At 42.9% G+C, this 20,600-nt stretch overlaps 1 protein-coding gene, 1 long non-coding RNA gene and 1 pseudogene across 3 annotated transcripts in view; 2 read left to right on the forward strand and 1 right to left on the reverse strand.

Annotated features, from left to right (window-relative positions):
- The window catches only part of LOC134478873 (serine/threonine-protein phosphatase PP1-beta catalytic subunit-like), a 65,097-nt pseudogene extending 50,064 nt beyond the window's left edge, over positions 1–15,033 (forward strand).
- The window catches only part of Or7c19 (olfactory receptor family 7 subfamily C member 19), a 99,869-nt gene that overhangs the window by 62,167 nt on the left and 17,102 nt on the right, over positions 1–20,600 (reverse strand). Inside the window, exons 2-3 of one of the 2 annotated variants that reach the window (XM_063277875.1) lie at positions 18,678–18,807; positions 17,489–17,602 (exon numbers count right to left, since the gene is read on the reverse strand). The gene's annotated coding sequence lies outside the window, so the exon portion shown is untranslated. Of the gene's footprint in view, positions 1–17,488; positions 17,603–18,677; positions 18,810–20,600 lie in introns of those variants that run through there. The other variant, XM_063277876.1, reaches the window with a different exon arrangement.
- LOC134483312 (uncharacterized) lies at positions 17,236–18,456 on the forward strand. Its single transcript, XR_010060136.1, has 2 exons — positions 17,236–18,054; positions 18,178–18,456. It is a non-coding gene; the product is annotated as an uncharacterized LOC134483312 (long non-coding RNA).

Genomic DNA, 20,600 nt, shown 5'->3' on the forward strand with positions numbered 1-20,600 from the left:
CTTGCTTTGGTATAAGTCTGAGCCCAGATTGGCAGCCCACATTACTGTGAGGCTTGCTGGAGATTTTGCCCTGCCCACACAGTTAGCAACAATGATAGCAGTTAAAAGGTCCATGTACTGTCCAATAGAACTGAGGTGGTAGAAGGCAGCATTCTGACAGCTGACTTGCATTTCCCCACCAAATCAGTGTCTGAATAACTGCCTTCCTCTCCCAGGTCTCAGAAAGTGCAAGAGAGCTGGAATTGGACACACACCAGTAAGAGAGCTTCCTGAAGAATAAGTTGCTTTCTCAGGAGTCCCCGGTTGACTGCCATCCTGACTATTAACATTTTTTGGATGAGTATTCTTCCTCATAGTTAATTTGTCATTGCTTAGAGACACTAAATTTATATATCACAAAGCCAGCCTGACTGATTGAGGTCTTACTCACTTTCTTCTTTAGAAAACACCACTTGAGAGACAACTTGTGGGACTGCCTTTCATTATGTGTGCTAGAGGAGAAACAGCAATGCATCTGTGCTTCTAAATGTTCATTAAGAATATGCTGTTTAGAAATATTTTGTTATGATTTTCATTGAAGTTTTCTGTTTGTTGTTTCATATTTATATGTTCTTGTTACTATTTTCATTTTTAAAATACTTTTAAATAATTATATTACTTCATTTTAATCCTTTTTTGTTGTAAATTGTATTTCTTATCAATAAAAATTGATTTTAATCTCTTGACTCTTAAAACTATCATTCTTATTCAAGGGTTCTTTCCCCTCCTGTGGACTTAGAACTGACAGCTAGAGATGGATCTCTGCATGTTCCAGGGAGCCTGGGCTAAATAGTGAATTCAAAGCCAGCAATGGGTACCCAGTGTGATAGTGTCATTTGTGTGGAAGGTGTGGCTTTTTCTCATATGCACACTTTACTATGTAATCACTGCCATACTTTACCCATGCTGTCATGTGTTCTGCTTATCTTAACATATAACAGTCTACAGCTCACATTCATTTTTGACCCTGTGCCCCACATATTGAGTAATATACACTCATAGCTGTACAGCTGCAGAAAAATTGACAACATTCTCAAAGGAATACAGAAGTAATCCTAATGGAGAACCATTTGCTTCAGCTTTTCTTACAATACAGCATCGATATTAACCCCAGAGATTATGACCTTCAATGTCATGCTGGGAAACAGGTTTTGACAGATGCTCTTGTCCTTGACCATAAGTATGCTGTGTTTTTATTGGTGTAGATTAGACTTAGTTTTATCATTTATGTCAATGGGTCTTTTTTTCTACTGTCTGTCTGTGGCCTGTCCTGGGTGAATTTCCCTCATAGTCCAAAGGAAGGAATCCCATTCCCCGTTGTATATTATTGTTAGGGACCATGTGGTTCCTCTGAGAGAACAGCCGATGCTCTAACCTGTGAGTCGTCACCACAGCTTCTTCAGGTGGCTTTTGTCTTTCCAGGGCAGGTGCTGTATTAGGTAGACACGATCACCTCCAATTAAATAGAGAGATCTCAGGAGATGTGTATTCACAGGGAACTTACTGAGCTGTGCATGCTCAATGTGTTAGGTTGTGTTACAGGGCTCTGGTGTCCCCACTGCTCATTGTGGGTCAGGGTCATCCTCCAGCATCACTTAGTTTCCATATTAGAGCAGATCTTTCAGCTGTTGTCAATGATGACAATATGTATTATGCACATCTGACAAAATACAGAATAGAAACTAGCTTCCTGTAGCCCAGCTTGGCATAAGGAGTTCTTTTGATTGTTAGCAAGAAAATTATCTTAATCTAAGCAGTTTAGGGAGGAACCTCAAGGGCACCCATAGTGAATGTAGCTAGCAGCTGTGAACACAGGTTTCTTTTGGAGAGCAGGCCTTTGCAAGCCCAGAACCTAGGTGGGACAGTTCAAGCTACCCTTTTCCACGGCCAATCTGGGATCATATGGAGAATGTATTTTTTCCAGGTGACAGATTTCCAATTTATGGAATTGAACTAACTTACTGAGAGTGGAGGTGACTCAGAGAGTTAAAGTACAGAAGGAATAATCCAGATGTCCACAAAAGCTTGCTGTCACCCCAGGGCTTTTAAAAGCTCAGCAGCTAGAGAATCAACGTAGTCTTTGGTTATTCTCAAGCTTAGGTCTTCTAGCCATTATAAGCTGACCATGACACAAGAAGAGTCATCCGTATCAGAATAGAAAATAGTAGCTAGATTTACTCCACACTATCACATTACTACTGTATTTGAGGTTCTCAGTTACTATGGAAGAACCTGGAAGAGGCCTGGGTCTTACTACACATAATTTATGTCCACATTGTCAGCTGAGAGTCTTCATACAGCCTGCTCAGCAATTTTGTAGAAGATCAATAGTGTTCCAGCAAGCACAATGTGATTAGGAAATCGGGGGATCCCAGGAGCCTCTCTGACTTTTAGCCCTCCATGCACTGTCAGATGCAGCCAAAGGACAAGGGGCTATTGGTTCCAGGACTCTCCACATCCCTGTTGGGGTGCCATGCCCAGCCTGGAGAATGAGGGTCGGCTCTGCTGCCCCCAGTCCCTCATGCCCAGAGCCTATCCACTGGCTGGCTGGGCTTGGCTTTCCTCTGCCTGGCTCTCCTTTGCCCTACCCTGCCCTGCCTTGGCTTACCCTGTTGGCTCTCACTACTTAGTACAAAGAATTTGAGATTTGGGCTCCATGGCCCTGCACTCATAGCCTCTGGGAAGCAAGGGGAACCAAAGGGACAGACCCCAGGCCTGGCCCTGGAGACTTGTGTCTCCCCCTACCCAGAGGTGGATTCCACAGTTCTCCACTCCAAGTTTAGTTTTCAGGGACCCCAGCAGGTGGCACTCTTTGCTGAGCCTCACATGTGAGCCTGGGATAGTGGTGGGATGTAAAGTTGCTGGAAGTCTTTCAGAAAGATTCAGGCCTTTCTCAAACTCTCTGACCATCCAGTGCCCTCCCTGGTTCACCCGCCCTGGGGAAGGTGGGAATCTACTTTTCCCTGTCCTGTGTGACTTTCCCTGCAGACTGGGCTCTCCTGCAGGAGATACTTTCACATGCTTCTTTAAAAGCACCTGTTCCTCAGATCTAGATCAGCTGTGAAAACAGGCTTCTTCAAGTCAGTCAAGAGCTCCCCCTCCCAGCTCAGAGCTGCAACAACATAGGTTCCTCCAGCCCCAGTGCTGGGTGGGTCCCCCAAAGGACTTAGAGCAAAGCGCCCCTTCTGAGAAGTGGCTTAGAACAGAAGGTTTAGAAGTGAGAGCCAACCCCAAGTGCTTCTTCCAGGAGAAAGCAACTAGCTCTCCCTTTGAAACAGTGGTGGCTCCCACATGATCCAGTTGTGTGACTAAAGAAGATTTTCTGGTACTTAGTTGCCCAGTCAGAGTGGGGCTACATTCTTGATCCATGCTCATTCCTACAAGGAAAGTTCCTCCTCCCCACCCAGGCTTTGAGTTGAACCCAGGTACTTAAAGGATCAACAGACCAGAGAGAACAGAATGCATCCCAGGGGAGAGGAGAGGCCAGAATGATTTTAAACTGGAGAAAACCCCCATATCCGCCATCTAACAACTTTAGGGTTTGTGCATGTGTGGACTTCAGAATCTTAAGGTCACATTTTCTGATAACACTGTTAGGAGAAGCAGAAGTCTACTGTGGGTGGGATTGTCCCAGGCAGGGAGGGCATCTGAGTCTTCAGGCCTGGCCACCCTCTGTGTTCTCCTGAAAATAATTGTTGGTCTGCTGTAAATATGAAGTGAGAATTGTTTTTTGTCAACTCAAACGGATGACATTTCAAGTCTCACACACTATGTGACTTTACACACAGGGGACTTGAACTTACTTCTAGAGAAGTGACTGTGGGACGTCAGAGGGAAACCATTCTTGACTTTAGCATTCTGTCTGTATCAGAGACTACAGGGACTGGCTTCCTGGACAGACATGTCCAAGCAGACTCACATTGTTATGGGGAAAACCTAAGGCAAGAAATGTCCTGGGGACAGTGATTTCAGATTGTCCCTTAAGCCAGGAATATCTCTTGTCATTAAGGCTGCTAAAAGATGTAACTAGTTCAGGGCATCTCTACTCTGACAACTGTTCCAGGTTCTCCTGAGAAGGCCTTACTTTAAAAGTATTTCACAGAGCAATGTTTCTCAACCTGTGCGTCTCGACCCCTTCCCAGGCCCTTTTTTTCTGATACTTTGCCTATCAGATACCTTGCATATTATGTCTTATAAGAACAGCAATATTAGTTACAAAGTCGAAAAGAAATAATTTTATGGTGGGGGTCACCTCAGCATGAAGAGCTGTATTAAAGTTTTGCTGATCTACCAGTGTTGAGAACCACTGCCATAGGAGCTCGCACATGGGAGCAGACTCCTCAGAGGAGTAGAGACCCATGGCAAGGGATCCTGTGTCCCACCCTAGGACCAAGAGGCAGAATCTATCCCAGGAGTCTGTGGGTTCACCTTGTCTTAAATTCTCCCAGGTTGAAGAATAGCATTGATCATCTCAGGAGAATCAGCTTGCACATCCCACATCAGGCCCATTGATTCCCTGTACAGAGAAGGATGTGGGTCTAAGTGACAGCCAGTGAGACTGAGGGGACCCTGATACTCATTTGCTTTGAGCTGAGGTTTCTTCACATGTAAAATGGGGGTGTTTCTGCTGAATTGGGTTGTTGTGGAGATTAACAGAACATACAACCTGCTCAGTGTCTGCCTGGCCTGGACACCTGCTGGTTAAATGGAAGATGTCGATGGTGACGAAGTTAAAAGTAGAATCTCTAGCCCGATAGTGTTAGACGCCGGGCGCCATACAGGTGTAAGCATTTTGTGAATCTAAGACCACCTCAAATTAAATCGAAGACTCTTGTTTTAAATTAAAAAAAAGAATCAAGTATAAATTACTAATATGAAATAATCATAATCAGAATTGAGCTAATTCCTGTGAAGACATTTAGTTTTTTCATTCCTCTCTCCTTGAGGACTTCTTATGTATCTTTCCAAAATGTATTGGTCACACAAATGGTTCCCAGCGGGTATGATCTCTCTCTGTCCATGGGCCTTCCCAAAAGCAGCAGAGCTGATGTGTTCTTTTACAAAACAAAATTCCAGACATTAAGTTTACCAGTGAAGTCTCAGGAGTCAGATGCTGAATTCAAGTAAAGCTTCCAACTGTCCTTCCTAATTCACTGTTCCCCCAGAAGAAGACCATTGTAGCTCCCTCTGCACACTTTCTTAAAAATCCTTCAACTCAAAGACTTTCCATTGCCTTAGTCATCTTCATTGCCTTTCAAGATATGCCTTGATCTCCTCTGGACCTAAGTGCACTTTTTACCTTTGCAATGAAGGTGTGTGGTAGGTGAGTCGTACGGTAATAAAGTCCATGTTTGCAGTAAACAAACAACTTTTGCTTTAAATGTCTGTGCCTTGGCGATGCTATACCACACACTAGTTTTTCATTAAATAATACATTCATAGAGATCACTGTGTGATCTAATATTTTGTGACATAACTTAGGAATGTTCTCTCTATTATAGAAATCAAGTTCTCTCATGTGTATTCAGGTCTTTTTCTGTCATGTCTGAGTACATCATCATGGGAATCCCAAGGGACATCAAACCTGGGCTTTTGAAACTGTTGCATGTGGCCAACCAGGAACACAAAAACACCCAGGAGACTACTGATAATTGACACATGTAAATTAACCTACCTATTTTCATATAGTTTATGGGAAGAGGTCACCATTTCTGAACAAGTCTCATTACCAATGGTATAATAAATGGAAAAGTTGGGGTCAAGGAGGTCACCCCACTAAGCACAAAACACCCATCTCAGATAAACATGTATGGTTTACTGAAGCCAAAACATCCATGAATTTCAGGACACAATTAAATGTTGAAACCTAAGGATAATAGATATAGAAGAGAATTAAGATTTCCAGTTCATAAACACCAGTAAACACCTTCAAAAAATCATAGCAGAAAACTTCCATAAGGTAAACAAAGAAAAGGCCATAAAGGTACAACAAGCCTACAGAACACCAACCTAATTGTACCAGAAAAAATTCCTCCATTCGCACAATAACTAGAACACTAAATGCACAGATCAAGGAAAGAATATTAAAAGGGTAAGGTATAAACATCCAGTAACAAAAAAAATTCAGACCTATCTGAATTACACCAGAGTTCTCAACAGAGACTCTAAAGGTCAGAAAATCTTGGGCAGATGTAATGCAGACCCAGGCTCCTATATCCAGCATAATCCTCAATCACCATAAATGGAGAAACCAAGATATTTCTTGTCAAAACCAAATTTAATGAATAAATCTTTTTTCTTTTTTCCGGAGCTGAGGACCGAGCCTAGGGCCTTGAGCTTGCCAGGCAAGCGCTCTACCACTGAGCTAAATCCCCAACCCTACAAAACCAAATTTAAACAATACTTTTCTCTAAGAAAGCACAACAGAGGATAATAGGAGTAAAACCCCGAGACAATGAGCTAAACTATACCCAAGAAAAACCAAGAAATTAATCTTCTCTCAATAATTTCAAAAAAGAGAAGCACACAAACATAACTTCACCTATAACCAGAAAAAGAAGAGAAAGCAGCAATCATTGGCTTTAATATCTGACCAGATCCTCTTTCTCTAATCCGCAAGCTCCTAGGGACCAAACTGCCAGCCAAAGTGTATGCAAGGATGGCTCTATGGTTCTAGGTGAGGCCTGTTGCCCCACCAAAGGGAGATCCTAGAGGTGTGAGGTGGGAATGGATATGTGTGGGTGGGGAGCACTGTCATATAGGCAAAGCTGAGCAGGAATGGGATGTAAGGTTTGATGAGGGGAGTGTGGAAAGCAGGACAATACTTGAAATGTAAATAAATAAAACAACCAATTAATAAAAAATAGCCAAAAATAAAATAGCCAAAGTAAAAAGGTAAATGGAAATTAAACCAAACCAACCAACCAACCAAACAAACAAAAAATCCCTGTGGTGGATTGGCCTAATTTTGCTTGTATTTTAATGCTAATTTGTTGAACTCAAGACTGGTTAACCCTGAAAAACTGACCCTGCTCCCAGTTAACTGTGTTTATAAAGAAGCCAACAGCCAACAGCTGCACAGCAGAGAGATGGGGGAAGGGAGTTTCTGAGGGCTTTGCTAGAGAGGATCATGAGGAGGGAAGAAGGAAGAAGAAGCTGCCAAAGAATAAAGGAAGAACATGTGTGATGGAGAGGAGAGAGGAAGAGGACAGCAGCCATGGTTAAGGGAGAGGAGAGCCTGGTCCTGAGGGCTGTCCAAGTGCAACAAAGAGCAGCCAAGATGCTACACAGTCAGTAAGAGCAGCTCTTAGGGGAGCAGAGATCAGCAGAGACCCCAGACCAACAAGCTACGCAAGCCAAGCTCAGCCTCCACCCAAACTCCCTCTCAATATCCCGTGTCCTCCATGGGCCTGGCCTCAGCGTGTGTCCTGCGTCAGCACATGTGTCTGTCTCAGCTGACATCACTCTGCCCATCAGCCCGAGCCCAAGGAAACATCGAGAAACTACACAGCCCACCAAAAGGGTTTTTGCTGTGGTTCTATGAAGTCCCAACAAATGCAGCTCAACTACAGAATGCAAGGCAGACCAATGCATGTGTGTCCTTAGTGCAGAACCCTTTATCACGTGTCCTTTCACATGCGTGCTTTAGCAGAACATCCTTTTACCTGTGTCTGCTTCAGTGAAACGTTCCTTCACACATCTGCCTTAGCCTTTCACCTGTGTCCACTTCAGGGAACCACTCCTTCAGGTGTAGAATTTCACAAGATTAGCAAACCGCATACAGAACATTGAGAACAAAACGGTGTGTGGTCAGCATGTCCTTGAGCCAAGTCCCTTCTCCTCGTCAGTGACAGCAGGCGTGTTACAGCAACAATATGAAATGGCTGGCAGACATGGAATAAAATGGCAAAGGTATTCTGGGGGATGTCCCACCGTACCAGTCACCCGCTCAGCTGAATTTTTAAGTTGTGATGTTACAAGTGAAAATACTCGACCTTCAAACGCTGAGAGAGCCCATTATAATATGAACTATATAAACTAGGCCAAGACCGCCTCTAGGGCAAAGGCCCTCAGCCTGGGGGTCGTGACCCACACAGGGTCTCCTATCAGATAGTTTACACTACAATAAAGATTCATTACAGTAGCAAATTTACAGTTGAGAAGTAGCAACAAAATAATTTTGTAGTTGGGGTCACCACAGCATGAGGAACTGTTCTAAAGGGTGGAAGCGATAGGAAGGTTGAGAAACACTGCTCTAGGAATTTATGTTTTCTTTCTCTTTCATATTTTTCAGACAGAATCTCAAACTGTATCCGAGATTGGCTTGGCTTGGAACACGTGTGTAGTTCATGCTGGTATCAGACTTATGGCAATTCTCCTGCTTCAGCCTCCTACTCAGGAGCCTACCAGGGTGAGATCACAACCAGGGATAATGTGATTGCTATTCTTGGCTGTCAACTTGACTGTACCTGGAATTAACTAATGCCAAATGGCTTGATGCGCTGTGAGGGGGATCTCTATCTCTCTCTCTCTCTCTGTCTCCTTCCTTCTTTCTTTTTTCCTCTCTTCAACCCCCGCCTCTTGGTCCTCCTCCTCTTCTTTGTTTTTTTTGAGACAGGGTTTCCCTGTGTAGCTCTGGTTGTCCTGGAATTCATTTTGTAGACCAGGCTGGCCTTGAACTCAGAGATCCACCTGCCTCTGCCTCCTGGGTGCTGAAGCTAAAGGCATGAGCACCATTGGATATTTTTCTTAATTAAATTATTTGAAGCAAGAAGACCTACTTCTGATCCAAATCTTTGAGATGAGAAGATAAATCTTTAATTCAGATCTTTTGAGATGGAAAGGCCCACCTCTAATCTGGACCACACCTTCTTTTTAAATTTTTTTCATCTTTATTAACTTGAGTATTTCTTATTTACATTTCGATTGTTATTCCCTTTTCCGGTTTCCAGGCCAACATCCTCCAACCCCTTCCCCTCCCCTTCTATATGGGTGTTCCCCTCTCCATCCTCCCCCCATTACCGCCCTCCCCCCAACAATCATGTTCACTGGGGGTTCAGTCTTGGCGGGACCAAGGGCTTCCCCTTCCACTGGTGCCCTTACTAGGATATTCATTGCTACCTATGAGGTTAGAGTCCAGGGTCAGTCCATGTATAGTCTTTAGGTAGTGGCTTAGTCCCTGGAAGCTCTGGTTGGTTTGCATTGTTGTTCATATGGGGTCTTGAGCCCCTTCAAGCTCTTTCAGTCCTTTCTCTGATTCCTTCAACGGGGGTCCTGTTCTCAGTTCAGTGGTTTGCTGCTGGCATTTGCCTATGTATTTGCTGTATTCTGACTGTGTCTCTCAGGAGAGATCTACATCTGGTTCCTGTTGGCCTGCACTTCTTTGCTTCATCCATCTTATCTAGTTTGGTGGCTGTATATGTATGGGCCAAATGTGGTACAGGCTATGAATGGGTGTTCCTTCTGCCTCTGTTCTAAACTTTGCCTCCCTATTCCCTCCCAAGGGTATTCTTGTTCCCCTTTTAAAGAAGGATTGAAGCATCTGCATTTTGGTCATTCTTCTTGATTTTCATGTGTTCTGTGCATCTAGGGTAATTTGAGCATTTGGGCTAATATCCACTTATCAATGAGTGCATACCATGTGTGTTTTTCTGTGATTGGGTTACCTCACTCAGGATGATATTTTCCAGTTCCATCCATTTGCCTATGAATTTCATAAAGTCATTGTTTTTGATAGCTGAGTAATATTCCATTGTGTAGATGTACCACATTTTCTGTACCCATTCCTCTGTTGAAGGGCATCTGGGTTCTTTCCAGCTTTTGGCTATTATAAATAAGGCTGCTATGAACATAGTGGAGCATGTGTCTTTGTTATATGTTGGGGCATCTTTTGGGTATATGCCCAAGAGAGGTATAGCTGGATCCTCAGGTAGTTCAATGTCCAATTTTCTGAGGAACCTCCAGACTGATTTCCAGAATGGTTGTACTAGTCTGCAATCCCACCAACAATGGAGGAGTGTTCCTCTTTCTCCACATCCTCGCCAGCATTTGCTGTCACCTGAGTGTTTGATCTTAGCCATTCTGACTGGTGTGAGGTGAAATCTCAGGGTTGGTTTGATTTGCATTTCCCTTATGACTAAAGATGTTGAACATTTCTTTAGGTGTTTCTCAGCCATTCGGCATTCCTCAGCTGTGAATTCTTTGTTTAGCTCTAAGCCCCATTTTTTTTAATAGGGTTATTTGTCTCCCTGTGGTCTAACTTCTTGAGTTCTGTGTATATTTTGGATATAAGCCCTCTATCTGTGGTAGGATTGGTAAAGATCTTTACCTAATCTGTTGGTTGTTGTTTGCACCACACTTTCTGCTGGCAGCTCATATCAAGGACATGGGAGAAGGAAGTTTGCTTTATTAATTTGCCTACTTCTTCAGGATTCCTGCATGTACTGAAGACCAGCTGAAATATCCAGCCTTATGGACAAAACCGTTGGGGTCCAGGAGTTGCCCCATAAACCATACAATCTCTGACCTCACTTACACAGGGATGGTTTATTGAATGCCCACCCTAAGACTGATCATCAGAGTCCTAGCTGAGAATTTGTCAGGCTATGACCCTGGACATTTTTCTATGTCAGTTTATAAAGACGAGAACTGTGAGCTCATAGGCAGGTGCTGGAAGGGCTGTCTGGTTGTCAGCCCTGACTCAAGCCATTTTAGACAACAAAGGTTCATACTGACTTTTTATCTGTTTAAAGATTTATTTATTTATATATAAATACACTGTAGCTGTCTTCAGACACACCAGAAGAGGGCATCAGGTCTCATTACAAATGGTTGTGAGCCACCATGTGGTTGCTGGGATTTGAACTCAGGACCTCTGGAAGAGCAGTCAGTGCTCTTAACCATGGAGCCATCTCTGCAGCCCTCATATTGACCTTTAATTTTATGAGTCCTACATGAAGCTTATACTTAAGAAATTTAAGATTAAGAAACCTCACAACATAAAGAACTTCCTCCCGGTGGTTCGGGAATGGGTGGGTGGGGGAGCACCCTCGAGGAGGCTGGGGAAGGGGGTGGAATGCAGGGTTTTTGGAGGGGAAACTGGAAAGGGGGTTAACATTTGAAATGTAAATAAACAAAATAACCAATAAAAAAAACATACACAAGTTATGTGATCATGCCTGACCCTGCTCTGAGTTAAATTATTTTCAGACAACAATGACAGGCGGACATATTACAGCAACAATATGAACTATCTGGCAGGCATGGAACAAAATGGCTACAGCTATGCGAGGGGTATTGGCTTCAACAGGGGCAACTACTGCGTTTTGGACCTTCCATTCCTTGTTGAATTAGCTGTACCACAGCCTATAAGCCATTCTAATACATTTTCTTTCTCTATATACAGAGTCATTCTAGGAGGGATGATTGGTTATGCATTGTTAAATGCAATGCTGATCATGAAACCCCATCACTTCCACAGCAATATGCCAGTGTAAGTAAGTTACTGAACAACTGAACAAAAATTAAAATTTACTGCATTTATTGCGTGTGTCAGCAGGCATAGGGAACACCTGGCTGCTTACATCTCTTGGTCTCTATAGAGTAGTGGGAGAACTGAGACCCACTGAGGAGGTCTCTTAAGCGAAGACCAAACTCCTTGCAGTGACACTGGATTCCAGGCATGTTCTCCTGTTTAGGCCTCACTGTGGTCTATGTACACTCTATACATTCTCCCCATGCAGGTTCCCATGGACTGAACTCAGAAAGGTGGGGTTGGGAGAAAGATGTATGGTTAAATAGCCCACCAGGTTCACATTGTGTCAGCTTGATTTAATCTAAGGACAAAGAAGTGGAGTATCTCTGATGGTTTTCTTCTAAACCCTTGAAAGGATCACTGGGATTTGACCTCAGTACTTCATACTTCTTGCTGGGTCAGTGAAACTCAAGGAAGCTTGAGATTGTCATAGGCACAGTATTAGGCTAGATATACTGAGTAGATGATACTAAGTTGTTCAGATGGTCATACCTATTTGCATGCGTTCTTAATGTGGACCTAAGGAAAGAGAGATTAATGTCCTGAGAATAGAAAAATCATTTCTACCTTTCCAGACTGAAAGACTTGTAGGGAGAGAATGGTAAATAATCAAGAATTCATAGATGATGCTTTGAATGAAGGGTGGGTTTCTGTGCTGGTTTTAGACAGGGTCTCAAGTATCACATGTTGCCCTCTCCCTGGCTGGCCAGGTTCACTTTGAGCTCAGATAAATCTGCTTCCACTTTCCAATAGATAGGCTTACAAGAGTGGCCTCCAATGTGAGGACAGCATTAGCCTTTGACAGTTGAGGTGTGTAACCCACAACTATAGTTTTAGCCACTTTTTTCCATGTCTAGCAGCTATTTCAGATTGTTGCCGTTCTATGCCTGACAATCAAGGACGCAGAAAAATAACCTGATAGAGAGCAAGGACATGGTGATCACATCCTTTCCTCTGCGGTATGTTCTGGATGAGGCTTGTTAAAATTCCAATATTTCAGAAAGCTTTATATAGGACTCATCACATTAAGGGTCACTGTGCACTGTTCTATCTAAAATGGCCTAATCAGAACTGACTACCATATAACACTTCCTGTAATCCTCATATGAGAAGCTTGAGCTTTGTGTTTTGACTTTTTCTTTTCTCTTTCTTTCTTATTTTTTGCTATATAAGTTGATAGAAAGATAGTTAGGGCCATGAATTTGCCCCCAGAATTTGAACTATGGATGTGATCAATCAGTTTAGTGTGTGCATTCTATACAGTGTCCATTTTTTACTGTGACAGATGCTTTTGTGTTTGGTGGGGAAGCCTATGACCCAGAGCACAAGTGCAGGGTCCTTGCTCTATCCACGTAGTGATGTTTATAGCCTTGTCCTACACCTTTATCTGCACCCCCTATATCTCTTGACTATCTCTTGATTATTTTATTTTTCTGATAGAAGCTCATTTATATCTCACTCAGGCCTGTCAGCAGTCCTCCTTTGGCGACATTGGTGCAGAGAGGAGAACCCCACCACCAGCATGAGGTTCCCTTCATTGGTGGCTCCAATATTGCACTTTCCTCTGCCAACTGGTCTCCACACTGCTCCTAGCACCATAAAGACATCAACTCTTCCTCCTAAGGAATTTTCTGGCAATTATCCATTGCTAAGCACATGACTTCATGAGTGTTCCCCTAACACACACCCATGTTGTAACCTACCATGCAGACTATTTCTTGATGTGATTTAAAGCACCCGTACATAATGAGACAGGAGAACTTTTGACTGCATAATCAAGCTGGTGTGAAATCTCAGGAAGTTTTAATGGCTAACATTGGTGAATGAGGACAATTTGAGTTAGGATGAGACATTTTTAGGGCAAGATATGGAAGGAAACATTCATTTAGATGCATAGGAATTACTAAGGTTTTATAATCAAGCCTTGAGGAAAATTTGGCTTTGGAAGCAGGAGATGCTCAGTGGCTCTGCCCCAGGAAAGTCTCCTGGAAAGGGCACCTCTGCTTATGCTCAGTACAGGGAGATTATTAGCAGGGAGGCAAAGTCTGCTCCCCATGACATCTGCTGTCCCTTCTTGGACATTCTATTATCTCCTAGAGAGTTCTGGCATCCTCTGTGATGTCACCAGTGTTGTAGTGACAACCAGTGCCCTAGTTTCTCTCAGTCTGAGTCTGGCAGTTACAAGCTAAGACATGTTTTCCCGTCTTCGCAAGCATTTTGGGAGGGGGAACGTCGATTGTGGAGAGACTAAAGTGAAGGAATCTAGCCTTTCGTCTCTAAGTAATGATGGACAAAGACGGCACTTCTGGGGAATGTGGAGTAAGTTCTGGGCAGTATATTTTGAGCTTCCTTTCAGGGGGGCTGCAGGCTTAAGCTGACCTTTCTAGCAATGGGCCACAACAACTGGAGCATCTGAAAAGGAATTGAATTTCCATGAATATCACAATTCCTGAAAGTCAAGGATTTCAGAACTTTAGTTTCCCCATCCCCACAGGGAGGATATGGTAAGGCCAATGCTATTATACTGTGAACTTCTGGCCTTTACTTTCACAGTGCATTTGTTATGTTACATTGATATAGTAACACCATCAGGAGTCATGGAGGGTCCACCTTTTCTGAGTTTAGACAGGGCAGCAATGTATTTCACTATCATTGCTTCTTTAAATACAGCTGACAGTAAGAACACCTGACAGTAAGAACAGGGAGAGAATTGTGCTCCAGGCAATAACCTTATGTTCTTAGACCTCCTCTGATTTCTTCTAACTGGCAGGGTCATCGTTAGCCTTATATATTAGAGGTTGTGTGTTACACACATTTTTCTAAAATACCAAAACTGTTTGGAACATGTGGACCAAGATTCAGCCTGTAACCTATTGAAACTTCTGGGGCATTTGTTATTTCATATAGGGGAATTGATAAGTCTGTTGAACATGTCCTTCCTGGAAATGTGTTTTAAATCCAAAGTTGTTGGCCTAGAGTATCAGGGTAGGACATCTGAGTGTCTCCAATCACTCAAATTTTGTGGATGGTGAATTTATCATCTGAGTTCTGAAACCACAGCGGTGAGGGTCCTGAAATAAAGCTGTACCCTGTTCAGTTGATAATAATCCTGGAGAAGCCATCTCTGTGGTACATGTAAGCATGTGATGTCCGGCATAGGGAACACCTGGCTGCTTACATCTCTTGGTCTCTATAGAGTAGTGGGAGAACTGAGATCCCCTGAGGAGGTCTCTTAAGCATAGGCCAATCACCTAGCAATGACACTGGATTCTAGGCTTGTTCTCTTGTTTAGGCCTCACTGTGGTCTATGTACACTCTATGCATTCTCCCCATGCATGTTCACTTGTGCTCTTCTACCTACAGACGCTGGGAGAGAAACATCATCCCCTGAAACTGCCCTAAGCGAGAAGCAGGCCAAGAAGGAAAAGGAGAGGCTGATTAAAGAGCTGCAGCTCATTACCGAGGAGAGAAATGACCTGAGAGATCGCCTGAGGTTTCTGACAGAGAGATCTATGAACAACAGGTATGAATTGCTCCAAATGCTCTTGTTTCATTCCTAGATCTGTAAGGTCACCTTCATCTCATCCTATTAAGGTTTTGGGTTCTAGAAAGCTGTGCCTCCCTAACCACTCTGTGCTAAACCTCACCTCCCATATAGAGGAGATTCAGAACCTGACCCTTCCTGAGGAGTGAGATGGACAATGGACTCATCTGCTTCCATTTATTGAAAAGCAGGATTTGTGGTCTGAATGAAGAATTCAGGGATAAAGTCAGGGAGAGTGAGTTCCCAGTGTGCATTTGCAAAGCCCTTGACAGCTGGTGGCTGTGCAAGATTGTAATTGCAGTGAGTTTATGGTGAGTCTCTGTACTTGCTTGGCAGGGGACTGAGTGCTGGAAGATCCAGGCAGCAAGAAGCCTCAGGGTCTTGGTCCCAAACTGTTCATCTCAATGCTTGACTAGAAGTTCTCAGGCTCAGGCCTGTTTGTTATTGTCTGTGTGTCTTACACTCTGAGACAGCAATGGTGCATGCATTTCTCCTGGTTCTCACTGTGCTCTCTGTTTCCATATTTCTCTTTCTCTTTCTCTGACTCTGTTTACTTTTCTCTTTTTTTTTGTGGGTGTGTCTCAGTCTGTGAGTCTGTGTGTGCATACATCCAAATGCATATGCACAACTTTTATATGTTTATATTTCCCTCCACTCCTGGAATCTAGGAGTCTATGTCTTGGCCTGAGTATTTACCTGTAACACTTTCATGGTCATGTGAATGCTTTGTTCTGGGAGCCCCACTGTCAACAGCTCAGTTCTTTGCCTATGTGGCCACGTTTGTCTGTATATTTGTATTCGTTGTGCAGATTATAATTTTGGGTTGATAATATGGTCTGTTATCAGGACAGGAAAAAAGAAATCACAGGATTCTGGGTGTGTTGGGGTTGGGGGAGCATGGAGAGGTGTGGCCTAGGCTCTTGATAGCTCAACTGGATTGACTGCAGATTTCCTCCTGATTGAACAAAGGGAGCCAGGGAACCCTCCATCTGGATGCTGAGATTCTGGTGTGCTGGATGCAGAAAAACATGTTTCTGAAGCTGAAGAAGATCCAATATGTAGAATTCAGAAGTTGTCCTTCCAGGACTGGTGTAGTTCAGGACCCACCCTGAGTTCATATATTCCTAAATGCTGATGTTCGTTGTATTCTATCATTTGGGGCCAGGCCACACTGCAGGCAAAATCCATATTATGAAGACCTGGAGAGAATGGAGGAGGCGGTCATGTCAATTCTGCACAACTTAGAGATGGAGAACACTGAGATCCATGAGAATAACCATAAGCTGAAGAAGGAGACTACCTTCTCTAGGTAAGTCCTGGTCAGAAAGGCTATCACTTGTGGAATGGCCATTTCTGACTTTCTTTGTTCTGGATTGGACAGTCTTCAGCTCTGGTTCTATCTCTTGTGCTGTTTACACATCAGTGTGCCAGGGTCATTAGGACTCAGTTTTCAGTTCCATAAAAGACTGTTCCTCATCCCAGGATTGTCTAGGCATCTTCAGAAGGCTCTAGATAGAACAGTACTGATTGAAGTCAGCAGAAGGTTATTAGGCTGACCTGGGCCTCTGGGGTCATACCAGGTTTTACAATGCTCAGTGCGTGGACCACATGGTTAGCATGACCTTCTCTTGGTTCTACTGACTTCCTTTCAGGGTGTTTGCCCACTACTAATTGATGTAGCCCCCATGCATTGGGCTTTTATGGATAGTTGTAGATCCATGTTCTTTTTGAGAGATGTGGACACTAATTGGTGCTCGGGCCAAACAAACAATTTATTCTTCTCTGAATTAACTCTTTGTGGTTTGTGCAGCAGCATTATATGTATCGAGATGTATTTTTTTTAAGTCTTCATGCATATCTGGGACCTGGTAGAGTTAGTGGGACTTGGGAGTAGGAATGGGAGAAAGGGGCAGCATGATCTTACTATGCAGACTGTATTTCCAGAAACCTGCTCAGCCAGCTCCTGATGGAGAACACATGTAGGAAGAAGTTGGTCCCACTGAAGCAGGAGAGCAAGGAGGGACATCTTGAGTGTGCACTGAACCAGAAATATTTGGTTGACTTCAATAAGAAAGATAAAGACCAGCAACGTCCAGACCCAGCATCATCAGGTAGGGACGAGTAGCTGTGTTAGCTTAAAAATATCTGATAAAATTTGCCAATTTGATACATCTTTGCTTCCTCCTACCACCTTTCTAATTTACACTCCCAACCAGCCAACCACCTCATGCAATGGGATTGTTCATTGCTCTGCCTATGCACAAGTATTCTGGGAAGTCAACCACTTTTCAGAAACTGAATTATTTTGCAAGTATATATTGCTGCCCTTTTTGAAGCTGCAGTATAGAAATGGTGACAGATTAATAACATACCTCATTACTGCATATCCACGTGATAGATTGGATGCTATGTAGAGTTTTGAACAAGTTCTTGGTTCTTTGACAAATAATACTCTGTGGTCATGTGACTTCTTGTGTAGGAAGCACCTTTGCGGGATAAGAACAAAGTGCAAATGTCAAATTAGAACTTGTCATTGGTTTTAACCTTGGTGACATATGGACGTCTCCTTTCTTTCTGCAACCCAATGAGGTTCCTTCCATTGCCCTGTACTTGGTTTGCTCTGGAACAAGTCTCGGTCCCATATTGGCAGCCCACATTACTTTGAGGCTCTCTGGAGATTTTGCCCTTCCCAAAGAGTTAGCAACAATGATATCAGTTAAAAGGTCCATGCCCACTGTCCAATAGAACTGAGGCGGTAGAAGGCAGCATTCTGATAGCTGGCTTGCGTTTCTCCACCAAATCAGTGTCTGAAAAACTGCCTTCCTCTCCCAGGTCTCAGAAAGTGCAAGAGAGCTGGAATTGGACACACACCAGTAAGAGAGCTTCCTGAAGAATAAGTTGCTTTCTCAGGAGTCCCTGATGACAAACATCCTGAACGGTAACAACATTTTTTGGATGAGTATTCTTCCTCATAGTTAATTTGTCATTTCTTAGAGACCCTAAATTTATATAACACTAAGCCAGCCTGTCTGATTGAGCTCTTACTCACTTTCTTCTTCAGAAAACACCACTTGAGAGTCAACTTGGGAGACTGCCTTTCATTATGTGTGCAAGAGGAGAAACAGCAATACATCTGTGCTTCTAAATGTTCGTTAAGAATGTGCTGTTTAGAAATATTTTTGTTATGATTTTAATTGAAGTTTTCTTTTTGTTGTTTCATATTTATATGTTCTTGTTACTATTTTTCACTTTTCAAATATTTTTAAATATTTTAATTTATTCATTTTAATCCTGTTTTGTTGTAAAAAATGAATTCCTTATGAATAAAAATTGAATTCTATCTCTTGACTCTTAAGACCATCATTCTTACTCAAGGGTTCTGTCCCCTCCTGTGGGCTTAGAACTGACAGCTGGAGATGGATCTCTGCATGTTCCATGGAGCTTGGGCTAATAAGTGAATTCAAAGTCACCAAGGGGTACCCAGTGTGACAGTGTCTTTTGTGAGGATAATGTGGCTGTTTCTCCGACACACTTTATGATGTAATCACTGACATACTTTACCCAATTGTTAGGGTCCATGTGGTTCTTCTGAGAGAGCAGCAGATCCTCTAACCTGTGAGTCATCACCACAGCTCCTGCAGGTGGCTTTTGTTATTCCACATGATGTGCTGTATTAGGTGGACAGGATCACCTACAATTAAATAGAGAGATCTCAGGAGATGTGTGTTCACAGGGAACTTACTGAGCTGTGCATGCTCAATGTGTTAGGTTGCCAGGCATCCCTACAGGGCTCTGGTGTTCCCACTGCTCATTGTGGGTCAGGATCATCTTCCAGGATCACTTAGTTTCCATATTAGAGCAGATCTTTCAGCTGTTATCAATGATGACCATATGAATTATGCACATCTGACAAAATACAGAATAGAAACTAGCTTCCTGTTGGCCAGATTGGCATAATGAGTTTTTTGATTGTTAGCATGAAAATAATTTTAATCTAAGCAGTTTAGAAAGGAACCTCAAGAGCATCCATAGTGAATGCAGTCTGCAGCTATAAACACAGGTTTCTGTTGGAGAGCAGGCCTTTGCAAGCCCAGAACCTAGGTGGGACAGTTCAAGCTACCCTTTTCCATGGCCAATCTGGGATCATATGGAGAATGTATTTTTTCCAGGTGACTGATTTCCAATTTATGGAATTGAACTAACTGACTGAGAGTGGACGTGACTCAGAGAGTTAAAGTACAGAAGGACCAATCCAGAATGTCCACAAAAGCTTGCTGTCACCCCAGGGCTTTTAAAAGCTCAGCAGCTAGAGAAGCAATGTAGTATTTGGTTATTCTCATGCTTAGGTCTAGTCTTTCATTATAAGCTGAACCTGACACAAAAAGAGTCATTTGTGTCACAATAGAAGCTAGTTGTAACTAGATTCACACCACACTATCACATTACTACCGTATTTGAGGTTCTCAGTTACTATCTAAGAACCTGGAAGAGGCCTGGGTCTTGCTACACAAACTCATGATTTATGTCTTCATGACACTGTGTGCTTTGTTCTGTTAATGCTACCATTGGCATATAATACCTTGGATACTTTGTACTGACATCTGTGACATGAGACAACAGTTCATGTCATCCTAACCTGAATAAACTGTCCTTAGAGTACGGTGTAGTCAGAGGGGCCTTTTTTTTCTCTCTGAATTTGCAAAATATTTCCAGTCTTCAGACAAGTCTTCAGCCATTGTCCAGTGCCTGTCTTGAGATGTCCACATTGTCTCCTGGGAGTATTCATCCAGCCTGCTCTGTAATTTTGTAGAAGATTAATAGGGTTCCAGCCCTAGGATTTAATTCGGTGTGATTGTACTTTCCAAACATGCTCAAAGCCCTACATTCCAACATAGCCTTGTGTGCTTTAGAGAAAGAAAATAAAGAACCACATTGCACTTGAAATTTCTCCTCCAATAAAAGGAGAGCCTGCATAGGGCCTTTAAGTAACTCTAAGTCCCAGCTTCTGCATAACTCCCTCCATCGACTCCATTATTGGTGTGTTTTCATTACTGCTCACTTTCTTTTTGGTGTGTAAAGAATGTGTACCATGTCAGTAAAGTGTGTGTGTGTGTGTGTGTGTGTGTGTGTGTGTGTGTGAGAGAGAGAGAGAGAGAGAGAGAGAGAGAGAGAGAGAGAGAGAGAGTTTGTTTGTGTTTCTGTGCAGGTGTTTGTGTATGTTCATCCATGAACTATCAATTTTCATAAAATGACTTAGAAGATCGTAATGAAAACTGTCGAGGTGCATGCAGACATGTGTTACTAGTGTCCCACGGCACCTGGCAGGTAACACTGAAATGGTGGTCTACTATAATACAGCCTAAAAACAGGCTGTGGATGGTTTACACAGAGATTGTGACGTCATCAACACTAGAGAGAGCAGCAAAAGCTTCATTTATCACATGCTGCTGTTAACAAGATGAGGCAAAGCCTTATCCTATAGAG

This window comes from Rattus norvegicus, chromosome 19 (genome assembly GCF_036323735.1).
Source record: "Rattus norvegicus strain BN/NHsdMcwi chromosome 19, GRCr8, whole genome shotgun sequence".
NCBI classification, from domain to species: domain Eukaryota; kingdom Metazoa; phylum Chordata; class Mammalia; order Rodentia; family Muridae; genus Rattus; species Rattus norvegicus.